Below are 17,443 nucleotides of genomic sequence, written 5' to 3' on the forward strand. Positions count from 1 at the left end.
TACAACTAGTCCTTACGAATTGTCTTGGCAGTCCACACAGCATATAGGTCATTAAACTCGACCACAAACTTTTTCAAAACTCTCACTTCCTTGTGAATGATTTTAGCTCCGCTCCTTCCAGAAGGTAACCTGATCCCCAGCCAACAGCAGAATATAACCAACCTGAATTCCATAGGCACTGCCTTTGCCAAAAAGGCACACATCTGCAGACCCTCATTCATTTGGTCTGGATGGAGCAGATCCACCAATTTTATCTTCAAGTATTGGGAACAATTTATTCTCGGCTTCTGAATCTGGATTCTGTATTCTTCAGCTTGCCTGAACTGCACCATTGGACTCATCAACTGCTACCACCGAGCTTGAATGGCTCTGCATCAAGGGAGTTTATCTTCAAATGGCACATCTTACCAACTATACCACTAGCCTGACCCACTGTGACATTTGAAAAATGTGTTATTAATAAGAATAGAGTAGATTTTACAATTGTGAGCCCAGGTTGTGGAGCTTTTAAATATATTGGTTTAGATATTAAGTAAAATATCTGTGGATTAACATGAAATCAACAATCCTTTTATAGACTATGACTTCCATCCCAGTTAATTGCACAAGGCCATCAAATAAAAAATATATCTAATGCAGAGACTGATCAATTGGAAAGCTTGATCGGTCAGTTCAACTTGTTGGACACTCAGACGAGATGCTAGTTTTAATGCATTGTAGTTAGTTAGCATGATGAAGCACTCTAAAGAGAACATTTTGAGGGCAAATTAAACACTAAAAATAAATACATTTGGAGAAATGCATACTTCTTGGGTGACTCAAACTAATCATTTTTAGTAATACTTCACACGCAAATTGCCCTGATCAGTATTCTGGCACACTTACTTCCTTTGAGTAAGAATAGGAGGTATTGTCCTTTAGCTTGGAAAGCTAAGAAAATAAACAGGTTTATCAAAGTCTTTGGCGGGTGAAATACTTGTGAAGGCAGTTATTCTATTTGTCAAGAATTAAAAATCCAAATAAGTTTATGTACAATTGATGTACTGAAGAAAGTATATCCACTGGATGTCCATTGTGGGATAATGTACACCCTACAAAATACACAAGTCATAAAAGGTAATGGGATAACATATTTCGGCCTAGAAACAAATGTTGTAGAGAAAGGACATCTCTAAAATTAAATGGATGACTGCTACTCATCAAATGTCTTGTTGCTTTACAAAATGAAATGCATGAACAAATAAATTGTTAGGGATCCCAGATGGTGGTCAAAATATTTATTTTTCGAAGGATCCTTTTGAGAAAATGAAAACTAGCTTAAGTTTCTCAAGGGCTACATTTTGGATTTTGGGGGCTAGTTTTTCATTTTGAAAGTGCCCTTTATTAGGCAATGTCAATTTATGTACAGCAAGCCCTTACAAGCAGAAAAATGAAAATGACCAGATATTTTGTTTTTGAGACATTGCTGAAAAAAAATGGTTAGAGCTACATGTAACCCAGTGAAAATATAATCTGTTCTGATCTGCACTACATGAGTTTCTAATTATCTCCTCCCTCTTCTCGTTGATCAGCAGCTGGACGAAGCAATTTTTAACAGGCCGGCCAAAAGTCTCCTGTATGGTGGTTGCGGGACCAGCCAGAATAACTGCTCCTTGACCTTGTGCCACAGGTTCCCTCCCTCTCTCCCTTGCTTCTCTTTCAATCGTTGATTTTCTCCCGAGAGGAATAGCAAGAACAGGAAGGAGGGAACCTGTCATTGGAGGAGCTGGAGCAGCAAGCATGGGAAAGGCAGAATCTGTGATTGGAGAAGTACCCACTCTCTCCCACACTCACAACTCCTCCAATCAAAATACACTGAAAGAAAAATCTTTCAATATTTTGAATTTTTCACCCACGTCTTTGATTTCCTGCAGGTTATTTGTGAAGTTTCAAGGGCAAATTCTTCCGCCGCCCACATGTATTTTGAACCCTGCTCCAAGAGGAGGGGCTTCTAACAATGCAATGGTTTGTACAGAATATGGAGGCTTTTGATTGAATTCATTTTGCAACTCTGATTTTTATTTAAAGGGAGAGAAGAAAATCTATTAATATATTAATTGTATATTAGTATATTAATTGTGTTTCATTTTATGCACATAGTGGGCATTAACTAACAGATTGTCCCGAGGTTTATTTGATTTAGTTTAACTGGTTACCCATTGAGCTCAAAAGAGTATAAATAAATGGAATGAAATGGTGGGTATGGTTAAGAGGTGCAAATTTGTAATGTGTAACTCTGTAAATAAGTGCTTATAAAAGTGTGCAAAGATTGGCTCCAGTTCAATCCTTCATCAGCTGTCTTCCTGGAATGAACACATCATGCCTTTCAATGTTATGTTCAGATGTGTGCGGTTAAGACGTAGGATGGATGCAGTATTTGTAAATGGCAGCAGTGGCCTCAACTCAGCATTGCACACTGATTGATGTTATGATCTGCCTGCTCTGCATGCTACCCCTTTATCAGAATAGTGTCCAGCATACTTCCTGTTGGTGCTGTGAGTGTGCATCACAGGCTCCATTTTTCAGTGCTGAGATGCTAGCACCTAAAAAATGGGTGCTAGAGCCTAATTTCTACCTCAACATATTTATATTTGTAGTTTGGTATATAACTTGTTTTCCAACAAATGGAACGTACAGCAATAATTTTCTTAAAAAAGCATGTAGAACTTGTAGGACTTGCTTTTCTAGAGCACCTTATGATGTTCCCAGGATATTCTAAAATGCTTCACAATCAAAGGATCACTTATCAAATACAATTACTGCTGTTATGAAGGCAAACACAGCAATCAACTTTTGAATGACAAGGTCTCTCAAACAGATGATGAATGAACAGACCATTTATTGTTGATGGAGGGAATAATGTCAGCCAGGATACTTCCTGCTCTTCTCTGAATAACACCAGGAACGTTTCTCTGCATTGGAGCTGGGGCCTCGGTTTAATGTTTCATAGAATATATCCGCCCCCCCCCCCACTCCCAAACTCTGTCCCCACCACCACCCCCCACCATCACCCTATCAATCTGACACTGAGTACTGCACTGAAGTGTTAAGTTAATAGCCCATAATTGGCTGTCAATGGTGAAGCAGTGTTCTTTTTCATGAGAACATTTCCTCTCTTGACATGCAACCGATTATAGCATTGTTTAATGTGAATTTCCAGCATTGTGCTGCATTGATGTCATCAAAGTCTCTAAGCACCCAATCACATTAAAGAATTTTCACAGACAGCAAACCAGAAAATGAAATACACTAATAATGAATCCACTTTTAAAATAATTTACAGAGAGTAAAATAAAGATTGAGACATACAAGTGGAGTTTGGATAAAATCTAAAAATGTCTTGAACAAATATTGAAGAAAAGTTTATTCAAAACCTAATAATTAACTATAATTAAAAAATTTAACAACATTCCAATAATTTTTAGGGCCAGATAAGTTAGTACTCAGATCACTGTTAAAAACACCTATAACTCATTGAACAGGGCTTACTTTTTAATGAGATTTCCAACAGCTGAACCTGAGGAGAAAAGGCCACGATGTGGAGATGCCGGTGTTGGACTTGGGTAGCCATGCTCACCTGAGGAAGGAGCAGTGCTCCGAAAGCTCGTGATTCCAAATAAAATGGACTTTAACCTGGTGTTGTGAGACTTCTTACTGAGGAGAAAAGGGGAAGTTCTTGTCAGCTCAATTGCTTTCACTGATTGGGGGTTTTGGTGAAGCAGTGAATGAAAGACCCCAGCGTTAGGATTTTCTGTGTTAATCTGCATTTGTGCTAAACCCTGAGGCCAGAATTAGAGGAGTAAAACACCCCAAATTCAGGATCAAATTTTTAACAGGCTCTGTCCACCTTTCACAGGGTGTTATCAGTGGAAATAAAGGTAATGCCACTCTTCAGTTTCTATGGCCACAATTTATTTCACTTAGGCACAGGAGAACTCTGCAACATTGCCCAAGCAGAATTAAAGCCCTGCATTACACAGGTGAGAGATGGTTTCCTCTGCACGCTACAAGTGCAATGACTGTATTTGACATTTTTAAGACAGTCTAGTTTTCACTAGTAGGCTCTTGATCTTTTTGATGAGAGTTTGCTGTTTTTAAAGCTTGCAATTACCTTCACACTATTGCATTCAAATTCAATGGCTTGCTACAATCTTGCCTGTGTCTACATCACCACAACAAAAATTCTGCTGAAAAATTGTCCAAAACTTCATGATCCATCTCCGTTTTGCTGGTGGAACACTGAGGGTAGGCAGTGGTGGGGGAGGGTGGGTGCAAGTGTTGCGGTTAGGGTGGAGGATGAATTACAATTTTCCAAGTACCTAATCCACCAGCTGCTCTGTGGTATAACTCATCAAAATGTAAGGTGTCGTTCCATGAGCTTACATTGGGTTTCACTGGAACAGGTTTGGTGATCAAGGACAGAGTTCAGAGTGGGGCAGAGAAGTGAGATGATAGGTGACCAGATGCACATGGTCATGCTTGAAGTTGAGTGCAAGTATTCCTCAAAAACACCCTATCTGTGTCTAGTCTTCTCAGTGTAGACTAGACTATTGTTAGCAATGAATACAGAGCTAAATTGAAACAGTAAATTGCTGTTTGGAGTAGGATGGTGGGAAATGAGGAGGTAAAATGGTAGGAGCTGCATATACTGTGATCGCAAAGGATAAGTGCTGTGAGAAGGGGAGGGGCTGTACTGGATGATTGTGAGGTGAATCATGTGTTGTAGAGAGAATGGTCCCTTAATAGAAGGAGAGGAGAAGAAGATATGTTTCCTGAAGGCAGGGGGTGATCCAGTGAATAGGGGGGGTAGTGTGCTCGAAGGTCAGTGCTAAAGTAACCCTATCGTGCTTGGGGTGAGAGCAGAATTGCGAGAATTGTAATGGTCATGACCAAGGACCCCGTCAATCATAGTGAGTGGAAATCTTGAGTTGAGGAAAAGGAAATACATTAGAAGCTTTGTCAGAACAGATGTAATGGATTCGGAGAAACTAGGAGAATGGAATTGCCTCTTTATAGGAAGCAAAGTGTGAGGAAGTGTTGGCAAGTGGGGGGTAGCTGTGGGAGTCAGTGGGATTTTGGTTAATGGTCTATCCCCAGAAATGGAGACAGAGAAGTCAAGGAAAGGAAGGGAAGTATCAAGGTTGTCATATGTGAAGGTGAGGGCAGAGTGGACAATGGAAGCAAAATTGATGACAATAAAGGCTTCTGTTGGGGTCACTGTGCTAATACATTATTTGATTTCACCATGCTGAATATCTACTCACTTTGTAAACCGATGATCTGGTTATCCTCGGTATCTGACTGTATCACTGTTGAGATATGAGTCACAATCACGTTCTGTGTCCTTGTATCTACTTACGAATTGGTCAAGGGTCTCCGTTGGTTGTTGCATAAAGGCATGAACTCCAGACAGTGTATTCCGAGATTGAACTTCACTTGTAATTGATTTTTGTGTGTTGACTATATTTTGTTCCGATTTTTAAGGTGGTCACCGGACAGACTTCCATTGCCGATAGCAACTTTGATTTTAAAGGCATGTTTATCTGGTTCAGAAATATTGGGGTACAGAAATACAGCACTGTGTTGTCAGAACAAAATAAACTCAGACAGGAGGTCCCCTGCCTTCCAATTGATAGTTGAAAATTCTGTTGGCATCTTGCAGCTTTTTGCAACGCCATTATGACTTGCTCTGAAACTTGTTAGGTTTGTTAGAGAATATAAAGACTGACAAATCCCCAGGGCCTGATGGAATCTATCCAAGGCTGCTCAGGGAGACGAGAGGTGAAATCGTTGGGCCTCTGACGCAAATCTTTGTCTCGTCACTGGACACAGGTGAGGTCCCAGAGGATTGGAGGATAGCCAATGTGGTCCCGTTATTTAAGAAGGGTAGGAAGGATAACCCGGGTAATTATAGGCCGGTGAGCTTGACGTCCGTGGTGGGGAAGTTGTTGGAGAAGATTCTTAAAGATAGGATGTATGCGCATTTAGAAAGGAATAAACTCATTAACGATAGTCAACATGGTTTTGTGAGAGGTAGGTCATGCCTCCATAACCTGGTGGTGTTTTTTGAAGAAGTGACCAAAATGGTTGACGAAGGAAGGGCCGTGGATGTTGTCTATATGGACTTTAGTAAAGAGTTTGACAAAGTCCCTCATGGTAGGCTAGTGAAAAAGGTTGGATCCCATGGGATAAAGGGGGAGGTGGCTAGATGGGTGGAGAACTGGCTTGGTCATAGAAGACAGAGGGTGGTAGTGGAAGGGTCTTTTTCCGGCTGGAGGCCTGTGACTAGTGGTGTACCGCAGGGCTCTGTATTGGGACCTCTGCTGTTTGTGATTTATATAAATGATCTGGAAGAAGGAGTAACTGGGGTGATCAGTAAGTTTGCGGACGACACAAAACTGGCAGGACTTGCAGACAGTGAGGAACATAGTCAGAGGCTACAGAAGGATATAGATAGGCTGGAAATTTGGGCAAGGAAATGGCAGATGGAGTTCAATCCTGATAAATGCGAAGTGATGCATTTTGGTGGGAATAATGTAGGGAGGAGCTACACGATAAATGGAAGAACCATAAAGGGTGTAGAGACGCAGAGGGACCTGGGTGTGCAAGTCCACAGATCCTTGAAGGTGACGTCACAGGTGGAGAAGGTGGTGAAGAAGGCATATGGCATGCTTGCCTTTATAGGACGGGGCATAGAGTATAAAAGTTGGGGTCTGATGTTGCAGATGTACAGAACGTTGGTTCGGCCGCATTTGGAATACTGCGTCCAGTTCTGGTCGCCACACTACCAGAAGGACGTGGAGGCTTTGGAGAGAGTACAGAGGAGGTTTACCAGGATGTTGCCTGGTATGGAGGGGCTTGGTTATGAGGAGAGATTGGGGAAACTGGGGTTGTTCTCCTTGGAAAGACGGAGGATGAGGGGAGACTTAATAGAGGTGTATAAAATTATGAAAGGCATGGATAGGGTGAACGGTGGGAAGCTTTTCCCCGGGTCAGTGGTGACGTTCACGAGGGGTCATAGGTTCAAGGTGAAGGGGGGGAGGTTTAACACAGATATCAGAAGGACATATTTCACACAGAGGGTCGTGAGGGCCTGGAATGTGTTGCCGGGCAAGGTGGTGGAGGCGGACACACTGGGAACGTTTAAGACTTATCTAGACAGCTATATGAACGGAGTGGGAATGGAGGGATACAAAAGAGTGGTCTAGTTTGGACCAGGGAGCGGCGCGGGCTAATTGTTCCTTGTTTCTCGTTTCAAGGCTTCATTCTATGATCATCTTGCTGGTGCCAGTACAGAGCGAGACTGCGGATAGTTGGGAACCTGTCTCGGGGGCAGGGAATTCATATGGTGTTCGTGGAAGTGGAAATGACTAGGGTTGGGAAGCATTTTCCGATCAGGGCCATTGTGATCTCCTGGACTCGTTTCGATTGCCTCAGGGGGTCGGAGAGGAATTTCCCAGATTTTTTTTTCCCCATATTGGCCCTGGGGTTTTTCACTCTGGGTTTTCGCCTCTCCCTGGAGATCACATGGTCTGGAATGGGGGGGTGGGGGTGAGTTAATAGGTTGTAATGAACAAAGCATCGTAGCTGTGAGGGACAGCTCGGTGGATAGGATATTGGTATGTAGATAGGCTGGAAAATTGGGCGGGGATCCTGGATTCAGGATTCAATCCTGGACCGGGGAGCGGCGCCGGCTTGGAGGGCCGAAGGGCCTGTTCCTGTGCTGTATTGTTCTTTGTTCTTTGAAACAGGACGGCTATCCAGGCTGTTGGCTCCCTGAATTGTTTTGGTAACACGGTGATGAGGGCATCAATTAAAAAGCAGTGTACCATCTTCGCAAGAGTGCTATTTGTTTTGTGACAGCAGTTTTGATAGAAATGTCAACTAGTAAATAACTTCGATGTGAATGTATCTACATCACTGCCTGTAAATTCAGCAGCATCAGGGATGATGAAATAGTCACTTAGAAGTACTGCATAGTATTGGTAAAGATGCAAAATTTGCCTATAGTAACATTTCAAAATGCTTCCCACGTAACATTTTATAAAAGAATAACAATTTTAAAAGTCAAATGATTCATAATAGATAGCCCTTTCTGAAGTGTGACTGAGAGACCAGTGAGTGTTAGAAGGAGCAGAAGATCATTTATTTTTAAAGAATTAATTCATAGGATGATTAGGCCATTTATTGCCCTTGAGAAAGTGGTGGTGAGCTGCCTTCTTGAATCGCTGTAGTTCATGTGGTGTAGATATGCCCACAGTACTGTTTGGAAGGGATTTTGACCCAGCGATAGTGAAGAACGGCAATATATTTGCACGTCAGCATGGTGAGTGGCTTGGAGGGGAACTTCCAGCTGGTAGTGTTCCCGTGTGTCTGATGCCCTTGTCCTTCTAGATGGTAATGGTCATGGATTTGGAAGGTGCTGTCCAAGGAGCCCTTGTGAGTTCCTGCATTTTGTAGTTAGTAAACAACCACTATTGTCTATCAGTGATGAGTGGAGTGAATGTTTGTGGATGGGGTGCCAATCAAGTGGACTGTTTTGTCCTAGATAGTGTTGAGCTTCTTTGGTGTTAATGGAACTGCTCTCAGGCAAGTAAGGAGAGAGTATTCCATTACACTCCTGAATTGTACCTTGGTGGACAGGCTTTGGGCAGTCAGGAAGTGAGTTACTCGCTGTAGGATTCCGAGCCTCCAACCTGCTCTTTATATGCCATTTATATGCCTAGTCAGTTCTGTTTCTGCTCAATGGGAAGCACCAGGATGTTGATAGTGAGGGATTCAGCAATGATAATGCCATTGAATGTCAAGGGGTGATGGTTAGATTCTGGTTGGAGATGGTCATTGCCTGGCACTTCTGAGGCGCAAATATTACTTGCCACTTGTTCGCCCAAGTCTGGATATAGTCCAGATCTTGATGCATTTAGACATGGACTGCTTCAGTATCTGAGGAGTTGCAAATGGTGCTGAACATTGTGCAGTCATCCGGAACATCCAAATTCTGATCTTATGATGGAAAGAAGGTAATTAGTGAAGCAGCTGATGATGGTTGTGTCTATGATACTATCCTGAGGAACTAATGCACTGATGTCCTAGAGTGAGATGACTGACCTCCAACAATCACAGCCATAATCCAGTGCTCTGGGTTTGACTCCAACCAGCGGAGAGTTTTCTCCTAGTTCAGTTTTGACTCCAGTTTTGCTAAGGCTCCTTGGTGCCACACTCGCTAAAATGCAGCCTTGGTGTCAAAAGCTGTCACGGTCATCTCACCTCTGGAATTCTACTCTTTTGTCCATGTTTAAACCAAGGCTGTAATGAGATCAGGAGCTGAGTATCTCAGGTGAAACCCAAACTGAGCATCAGCGAGCAGTTTATTGCTAAGCAGTGCTGTTTGATAATACTGTTAATGACCCTTTCCATCACTTTGTTGATGATCTAGGGTAAACTGATGGGGTCATTTGATTTGATTTGATTTATTATTGTCACATGTATTGTGATACAATGAAAAGTATTGTTTCTTGCGTGCTACACAGATAAAGCATACTGTTCATAGAAAAGATAGAATTAGAGGGTATGCTGGGGACAGCTCACAAGAAGTGAGCCATTGCTGGACTTGTCTTGTTCTTGTGTAGAGGACATACCTGGGCAATTGTCCATATCTCTGGGTAAATGCCAGTGTCATAGCTGTACTTGAACAGTTTGGCTGAGGGCACGGCAAGTACTGGAGCATAAATCTTCAGTACTATTGCTGGAATATTGTCAGGGCCCATTTGTGGAGCCTCCTCCTCCAGTGAGTTGTTTAATTGTTCACTACCATTCACGGCTGGACGTGACAGGACTGTCAATTATTTGTTGATTTTGCTGTTTGGCATGCAAGTGGTCCCGTGTTGTAGCTTCACCAGATTGACACCTCAGTTTTAGGTACACCTGATGTTGTTCCTGGCATGTCCACCTGCACTGTTCCTTAAACCAGTGTTGAGCCCTTGGCTTGATGGTAATGGTAGAGTGGGGGATATGCTGGGCCATGAGGTTACAGATTGTGGTTAAGTACAGTCAGCTGCTGCAAATGACTCACAGCACCTCACGATCTTGAGTTGCTAGATCTGTTCAAAATCTGTCCCGTTTAGTACAGTAGAGCCACACAATATGATGGAGAATATCCTCCATGTGAAGATGGAACTTTGTCTCCCTGAACCAAAGAAAAGCCAGGCAGCGTGACACAATGACCATCATCCGGTGGCTCTGACATCCATCATTATGAAGTGCGTCGAAAGGTTAGTCATGGCACACATCAACTCCAACCTCCCAAATTGCCTGGATCCACTATATTTCGCTTATCGCCGCAACAGGTCCGCAGCAGACATCATCTCCCTGGCCCTACACTCAACCCTGGAACACTTGGATAACAAAGACACTTAAGTCAGACTCCTATTCATAGACTACAGTTCAGCCTTTAACACCATTATTCTTTAAAAAACTCATCTCCAAACTCCGTGATGTAGGACTCGGCTCCTCCCTCTGCGACTGGATCCTAGACTTGCTAACCCACAGACCATAAACAGTAAGGATAGGCAACAACACCTCCTCCACAATTAACCTCAACACTGGTGCCTCACAAGGCTGTGTCATCAGCCCCATACTATACTCCGTATACACTTATGACTGTGTGGCCAAATTCCCCTCCAACTCAATTTTCAAGTTTGCTGATGACACCACCATAGTAGGTCAGATCACAAACAATGATGAGACAGAGCACTGGAAAGAGATAGAGGCCGGAATTTTACCGGCATGTCCGCCCAGCTTCTGAGGGCAGGCGAGGCTCAGAGAATGACATTCTCCATTGACCTCGGGTAGGATCATACGAACCTCAGGTGGACATGCTAGTAAAATTCCGACCAGAGAATCTGGTGAACTGGTGTGATGATGATAATCTCTCCCTCAATGTCAGTAAAACGAAGGAGATAATCATCGACTTCAGGAAGTGTAGTGGAGGACACGTACCTGTCTACATCAACAGGAACGAAGTGGAAATGGTTGAGAGCTCCAGGTTTCTAGGTATCCAGATCACCAACAACCTGTCTTGGTCCCTCCACTCAGACGCTATAGTTAAGAAAGCCCACCAAAGCCTCTACTTTCTCAGGAGGTAAAGGAAATTTGGCATATCTGCTATGACTCTCTCCAATTTATACAGATGCATCATAGAAAGCACCCTTTCTGGCTGTAACACAGCTTGGTATGGCTCCGGCTCTGTCCAAAACCGCAAGAAACTGCAAAGGGTTGTGAATGAAGCCCAGTCCATCACGCAAACCAGCCTCCCATCCTTTGACTCTGTCTACACTTCCCGCTGCCTCGGAAAATCAGCCAGCATAATTAAGGACCCCACGCACCCCGGACATTCCTCTTCCACCTTCTTCCATCGGGAAAAAGATACAAAGGTCTGAGGTCAACTGACACAAGAATAGCTTCTTCGCTGCTGCCATCAGACTTTTGAATATATTAAGTTGATCTTTCTCTACACCCAAGCTATGACTAACACTACATTCTACACCTTCTCTCCTTCTCTATGTACGATATGCTTTGTCTGTATCGCGTGCAAGAAACTATATTTTTCACTGAATACTAATACATATGACAATAATAAATCCAATCAAAATGAGTGCTGTGCAATGGTCGTTCCTACCCATACTGTCATGGACAGATTCATTTGTGGCAAGTACATTGGTGAAGCTGAGTTCAAGTATGTTTTTCCCTCTTGTTAATCCTCTCACCATGTTCCGCATGCGGATCCAGTCTAGCAGCTCTGTCCTTTAGGACTCGGCGAGCTCAGTCTGTGGTATCACCGCTGACCCACTCTTAGTAATGGATATTGAAGACCCCCACCTAGTGTATATTCTGCGCTATTGCTAGCCTCAGTGCTTCCTCCAACTGGTATTCAACATTGAGGAGCACTAATTCTTCAGCTGAGGGGTGGGGGAGGTCGAGGGGGAATGGGAGATATGTGGCAATCAGCATGAGTTTTCCTTGCCCATGTCTGACCTAATGCCATGAGTCTTTATGCAATCCGGAGTGAATATTGAGCACTTCCGTATAGTTCCCCAAGTGTGCATAATCCCTGCCCCACGTGTTGGCAGGGAGTTTTGAGTGCATTGTGCTCCTAGATTTTGTGGGGAACAGGCGTGATCTGACTATTGGTAGCTTCCTCTTACAATGGGGCTACAACTACCTGCATCATTAGAGATTGACCCTTAGCACCCTGATCACTCAAAGCTTGTGCATCTTGCACAGAGCCTGAAGGTGGAAATAAATGGCCCTGTTTCTCTTCCTGCTGCTTAGTTTCTGCTTCGGTGCCCTCTATCCTTGAGTCTTCTGATCATTGTAGAGCTGTGGGAAGAAAGAATAAAGGATTTCCATGGTTACATAGCTGTTAAATTCATCAGCTACCCACTCTGAAAAAGCTGTCTCCCACAGCAACAGACTTTTATTGCTTATTTGTCTTTGACTCCTGACTTGAACAAACAATCATATCTCAGCTTGAGAGGACCTAACCAAACCCCCTCCCCATAAATACTGAATTAGAAGAACAACTCCTATCTAGCTCAAGTCTTTATTTAAAAAAACTTTTTGATAATTTTTATCTATTACTTACATTAGAATTCTGAATTTGGAATTAAAACCAGAGAATACATTGCCTGACCTGGCTTGGTGGGTGACTGTAATTTTTGATACCTTTGTCAGACACTCCTGAGATGACCGTCACAACATTTAAACAGCTCAGCCACCACCTGTTGTACTACCTGGCTCACCCTATGGGTGCTTTCACCTGTCGACTCCCCAGCTAGGCTGATGTTCAACCTCAGGAGAGGCAATGTGGTACCTCATCCCCAAAATCCAATATTATTTTCTTCACCTTCTACTGCAGCATTTCTGTGGAAATGGACGGAAATTATGTGTTGCAGTATTTTTTTTATTTGAAATTAATTTTCAAATTGATCTGTGGCATTTTCAAAAGTTGCAGCTCTGTCATCTCCCAGTGCCAAACCTCAAACTGAGCTAAGGCAACTGTTCTCAGCTTTTTGTGCTGCCCTTTTGGTTGGTCTGTGAGGTAGGCCGCTGGCTATGCTGTGAAGAATTTGCTAATTTGCCATTGAGCTCAATGTGCAGTAGTCAGATCGATTTTCCAAATTTTGGCACAAGTATATTACGATGTGACTAGAAGAACACAAATACCTGAGCGATAGCACTTCCAACAAATCAAAATCCATTCTGAATGGTTGAATGATGTGCAAACACTCACTGCTGACCCAGGCTCAAACAAGAAGAATGCCACATCAGCCCTGGAAACCTCAGCAACCACCCCAACAAAGTCATAAGAGGAGAAGAGAAAACAGAAGGGATTATAAGGTTATCCTGAGGGGTTGGGGTGCATTGTTGACCCTGACAATCACATTTTAATTTGATGTTTTTAAGTTTCCTTTCTACTTTGATTTCTGTTCGGGCCGTCCCCCCCTCCTTTTGGGGAGCTGCCCCTTTTGCTTTGTCCTGACTTAATCTGAGTTTGTTTATTTGGTTTGAGCTAAAAAGAGGCCTTGAAGAACATCAAGGAAGGTTCTGTAGAACTGGCATCCACAACGGCCATTTGTGATCTTTCACTCACATTACAGCTAGAAATTGAGAAAATCCCTGAGGAAATTCCAAGCTAAACATTGCTTGCAAAGAAATGGAGCTCTGTGGCTCTTAGCAGTAACTTACCTTTTAATCTATTGTAATTGCCAGTTGGACATCGGAGGGTGAATGCTAATTTTGGGGATCTTGGTTGTTAATTGCGAGAAAACTATTGTAGATTAGGGACCAGGAATTGAAACCAGCCTCCCATTCATTGACTCTGTCTACACTTCCCGCTGCCTTGGGACCCCACGCACCCCGGACATTCTCTCTTCCACCTTCTTCCGTCGGGAAAAAGACACAAAAGTCTGAGGTCACGTACCAACCGACTCAAGAACAGCTTCTTCCCTGCTGCTGTCAGAGTTTTGAATGGACTTACCTTGCATTAAGTTGATCTTTCTCTACATCCTAGCTATGACTGTAACACTACATTCTGCACTCTCTCCTTTCCTTCTCTATGAACAGTCTGTCTGTATAGCGCACAAAAACAATACTTTTCACTGTATGTTAATACATGTGACAATAATAAATCAAATCAAAAAGTCATTGAGAAAGTGCGTTTGTGTTTTTTTTCAAAAATGTTACCTGGAAGAGGAAGTAAGCTGTATCACTACTGGTTCTAGATGGTTGTCAGGGCTGAGATAATGGTGAGATTGGAATATAAATTAGTGATGTAAAGCAAGCATTGAGCTTACCTGTCAGCAGAGGGGGATAACACCATATGAGGAACATCTCAGTGAAGCTTGCCCTCTGGTGGTGAGGAAACTCTATCGCAGATTGGAGGCGGAAAAATCAATCGACACACAAACATTTTATTGAATATCAGCAGGAGTTTGTGCTGTTTATATGTGTCGGGTTTCATCAGTGTGGGTCTTGGTTTACAAATGTCACCACACATATAAGCCAATAAAGAGTTGTGATCCCCCAAACCTTTGAATTTATGTTGGATTACCAGGTCTCAAACTACATGGATGGATCCACTTGACCCAGCTCGCCAATATTTCACCTCGTAATATATTTGTGTGAAAATTGTGGAAAATTGGTCTGACTGCTGTGCATTGAGCTCAATGGCAAATTAGCAAATTCTTCACGGCACAGCCAGCGGCCTACTTCACAAATCAACCAAAAGGGCACCACAAAAAACTTGGCGGGGGGGGGGGGGGGAGGAATTATGTGAAGCCCACAAGAGTGAGAAATGTGGTGTGATTTCCCGAGGGCAGGTTGAGGTGCAGAGGTAAAGTCAGCAACATGTTTGTGGTGTTTCAGCATTACAGCAGCATGTGGTGGGTTCATACTTTTATTATATTTGCATCCATGAATATTCATGAATGTGAAACAGTTTTTAATAAAATCCTTACCTTGTGATAAAATTAGTGGAGCATAAAAGTCTCGCGGCACCCGGTTCACAATTGTTTACAGATAATGTGCACCAGTCAGCTTTGTGCAGTTTTTTTGTGTAAGCTCAGCAGTTTTCCTTGTTTAACTCTACAGCACAAGGGTGGGGAGTCAGGTGAATGGCAGCTTGCATGGACACTCAAGATCAGCAAGAGTAGTGAGTCAGTGCAAAGGGAGTGTGTGGCATGGTATCGGAGTCATGGAGTATTGGAAAAGGAATCCAAGGGAGGACAGAAGGTGGGGTCAGCACATGGAGGAGTGAAGTGAGAAGGGCTTGGTGTGCTGGGGGATGTGGCAGTAGAAACAGTCAGTCAAGGTAAAAGATGGAGGGCCTACTGTCCAAATCCTACGCATCAAGGTCTTGGCTGGCAGAATACCACAATGTTGTTTTTGCACAATAAAGGAAATGTCTCTAAGCTGTCTGTAACCAATAATGCATGCCAACCATGAGGCAATGCCAGTATATTTTGCTCACTGACTAAGTAACAATGATGCGCTCATGAATAAAATGAAACAATGTATTGTAAAATATTTTCAAGAGAAATTTAATTTGGAAAATACTCCCATGCCACTTTGTGGTCTCAAGGCTTATGTTCATGGCAATGGAGTTGGGCAGAAATGTTTTGGCCGTGATTGAGAGCTGCATGTTTGGCCAGGAGGCTATTTTGCAACCTGTCTGTAGCTGTAGCATTGCCAGCTAATGGTGCATTTCACCAATGAAAAACTATCATCGCTGTTTAATCACGTTTCATATGCTCACTACTGACACTTAGAATTTTGGTTATAGTCGCATTGTAAATGGCAAAAAGAGAGAGCAGGAATGGTTACAATGCTGGAACAGTTTACAAAGTCCTGGCCAGTGGAAAGGATTTTCTAGAGTCCATAAGAGGACGGAAATGCGGCTTGCAAATTAGACAATGCAGAATTTTGATTTCTCAATGGCAAGTTGAGATGCAGAAATTAAGTCAATGATGCCTTGAGCATTACCTTAGCTGGTGATGGGTTCCCACTTGTAATATATTTGCATGCACTGAATAATCATTAGTGCAACACCATTTTCAATAAAGTCCTACCGTTAGGATTAACTCAGTGACATGCGGATCCCATGGCATCTGGTTCACATTCATTTAAAGGTGGCATACACCAGTCTGCTTTGTGCAGTTGTGTGTAAGGTCAGCAGTTTTCCTTGTTTACTTTTATGGCACAAAGGAGGGGAGCAGGAGAATGGCAGCTTGTATGGAGACTTGGGATGGCAAATGTGAGTCAGTGGCTAGGGGTGCAGCAAGTCCTGGAATACAAGTCTGAAGTGCTGAAGTATTGAACATGCTTCATTTTTTGGTGGTGGGGGGTGGGATTACACATGGAGATTGAATGTAACAGACAGGCTGCAAACCCTATCTCAGAAATCGTTATTTGACAGAAAGTCACAGGATGGCCTCATCAGAAATGTTCATTAAGGTTGTGTCACCCTTGTCCTCACTTTCAAATTATGCCTTGGATACATAGCTGAAAGGATGGAGAATCAAGGCCTCCCTGGTCTCCCGGCCTCCCTGCTCCCAGAAGGTTCCTCACTTCTGTCGCCACATCTTGATCCTTGAGCCAGGAATTGTAAATTGGGCCATTTCCCAACATCGTGATTCCACCTCCTGTCCAGCAATGCCCACCATTCCATTTCTATAATGGTAGGGGATGGAATGGGCTGGAGCCAGGGCTGCCACCTCCAGAAGCAGGTCTGAGCCAGAAATGGTGGCGGACATGCTGAGGCAGGCAGATTAAAAGGCCCACCTCCGATTGCTTGGACATCTGTTCTGTTCCATAGATGACCTGAGGCCACTAAACCCTCACTCTCTATTTTCCTCATTTTCTCTCACCCCCACATGCCCCCTTATCTCCCATATCCTACTTCATATCCTTCATAATCACCCCCCATATCTCCTCTCACCCTCCCCATGCACACACCACCCAATATCCACTTTTTACACAACTCATGAGAGCTTGAGCATCCCCAATAGTTTCCCAACACTCAGGTTTGGAGTGTTCCAATCCTCTATGAATAATCTGCAAAGCACTCTCGAGGTAAGATAAAAGAGTTTGTTTATTTTTACACACGCGAGAGTGGTTTCACAGCATCCAGCCATTTTGCACTCACAATAAACGAGGGAGAAAAGAAGATGGGCATAAGCACAACAAGATACAAGTTAGAGATTTACATGTGTCCAGAATCAGAAGTCTAATGGAAGATTTCCTCTGAGGAGGGTTGACTGATTTTTGGTGATCCGTCTTTCCAGAATGAGGCTTCCACAATAGGAGAAGGCACTTAGAGTGAGTTAGTCTGGAGGTATAAGTTTCA

Source organism: Mustelus asterias, chromosome 2 (genome assembly GCF_964213995.1).
Source record: "Mustelus asterias chromosome 2, sMusAst1.hap1.1, whole genome shotgun sequence".
Taxonomy (NCBI): Eukaryota; Metazoa; Chordata; class Chondrichthyes; order Carcharhiniformes; family Triakidae; genus Mustelus; species Mustelus asterias.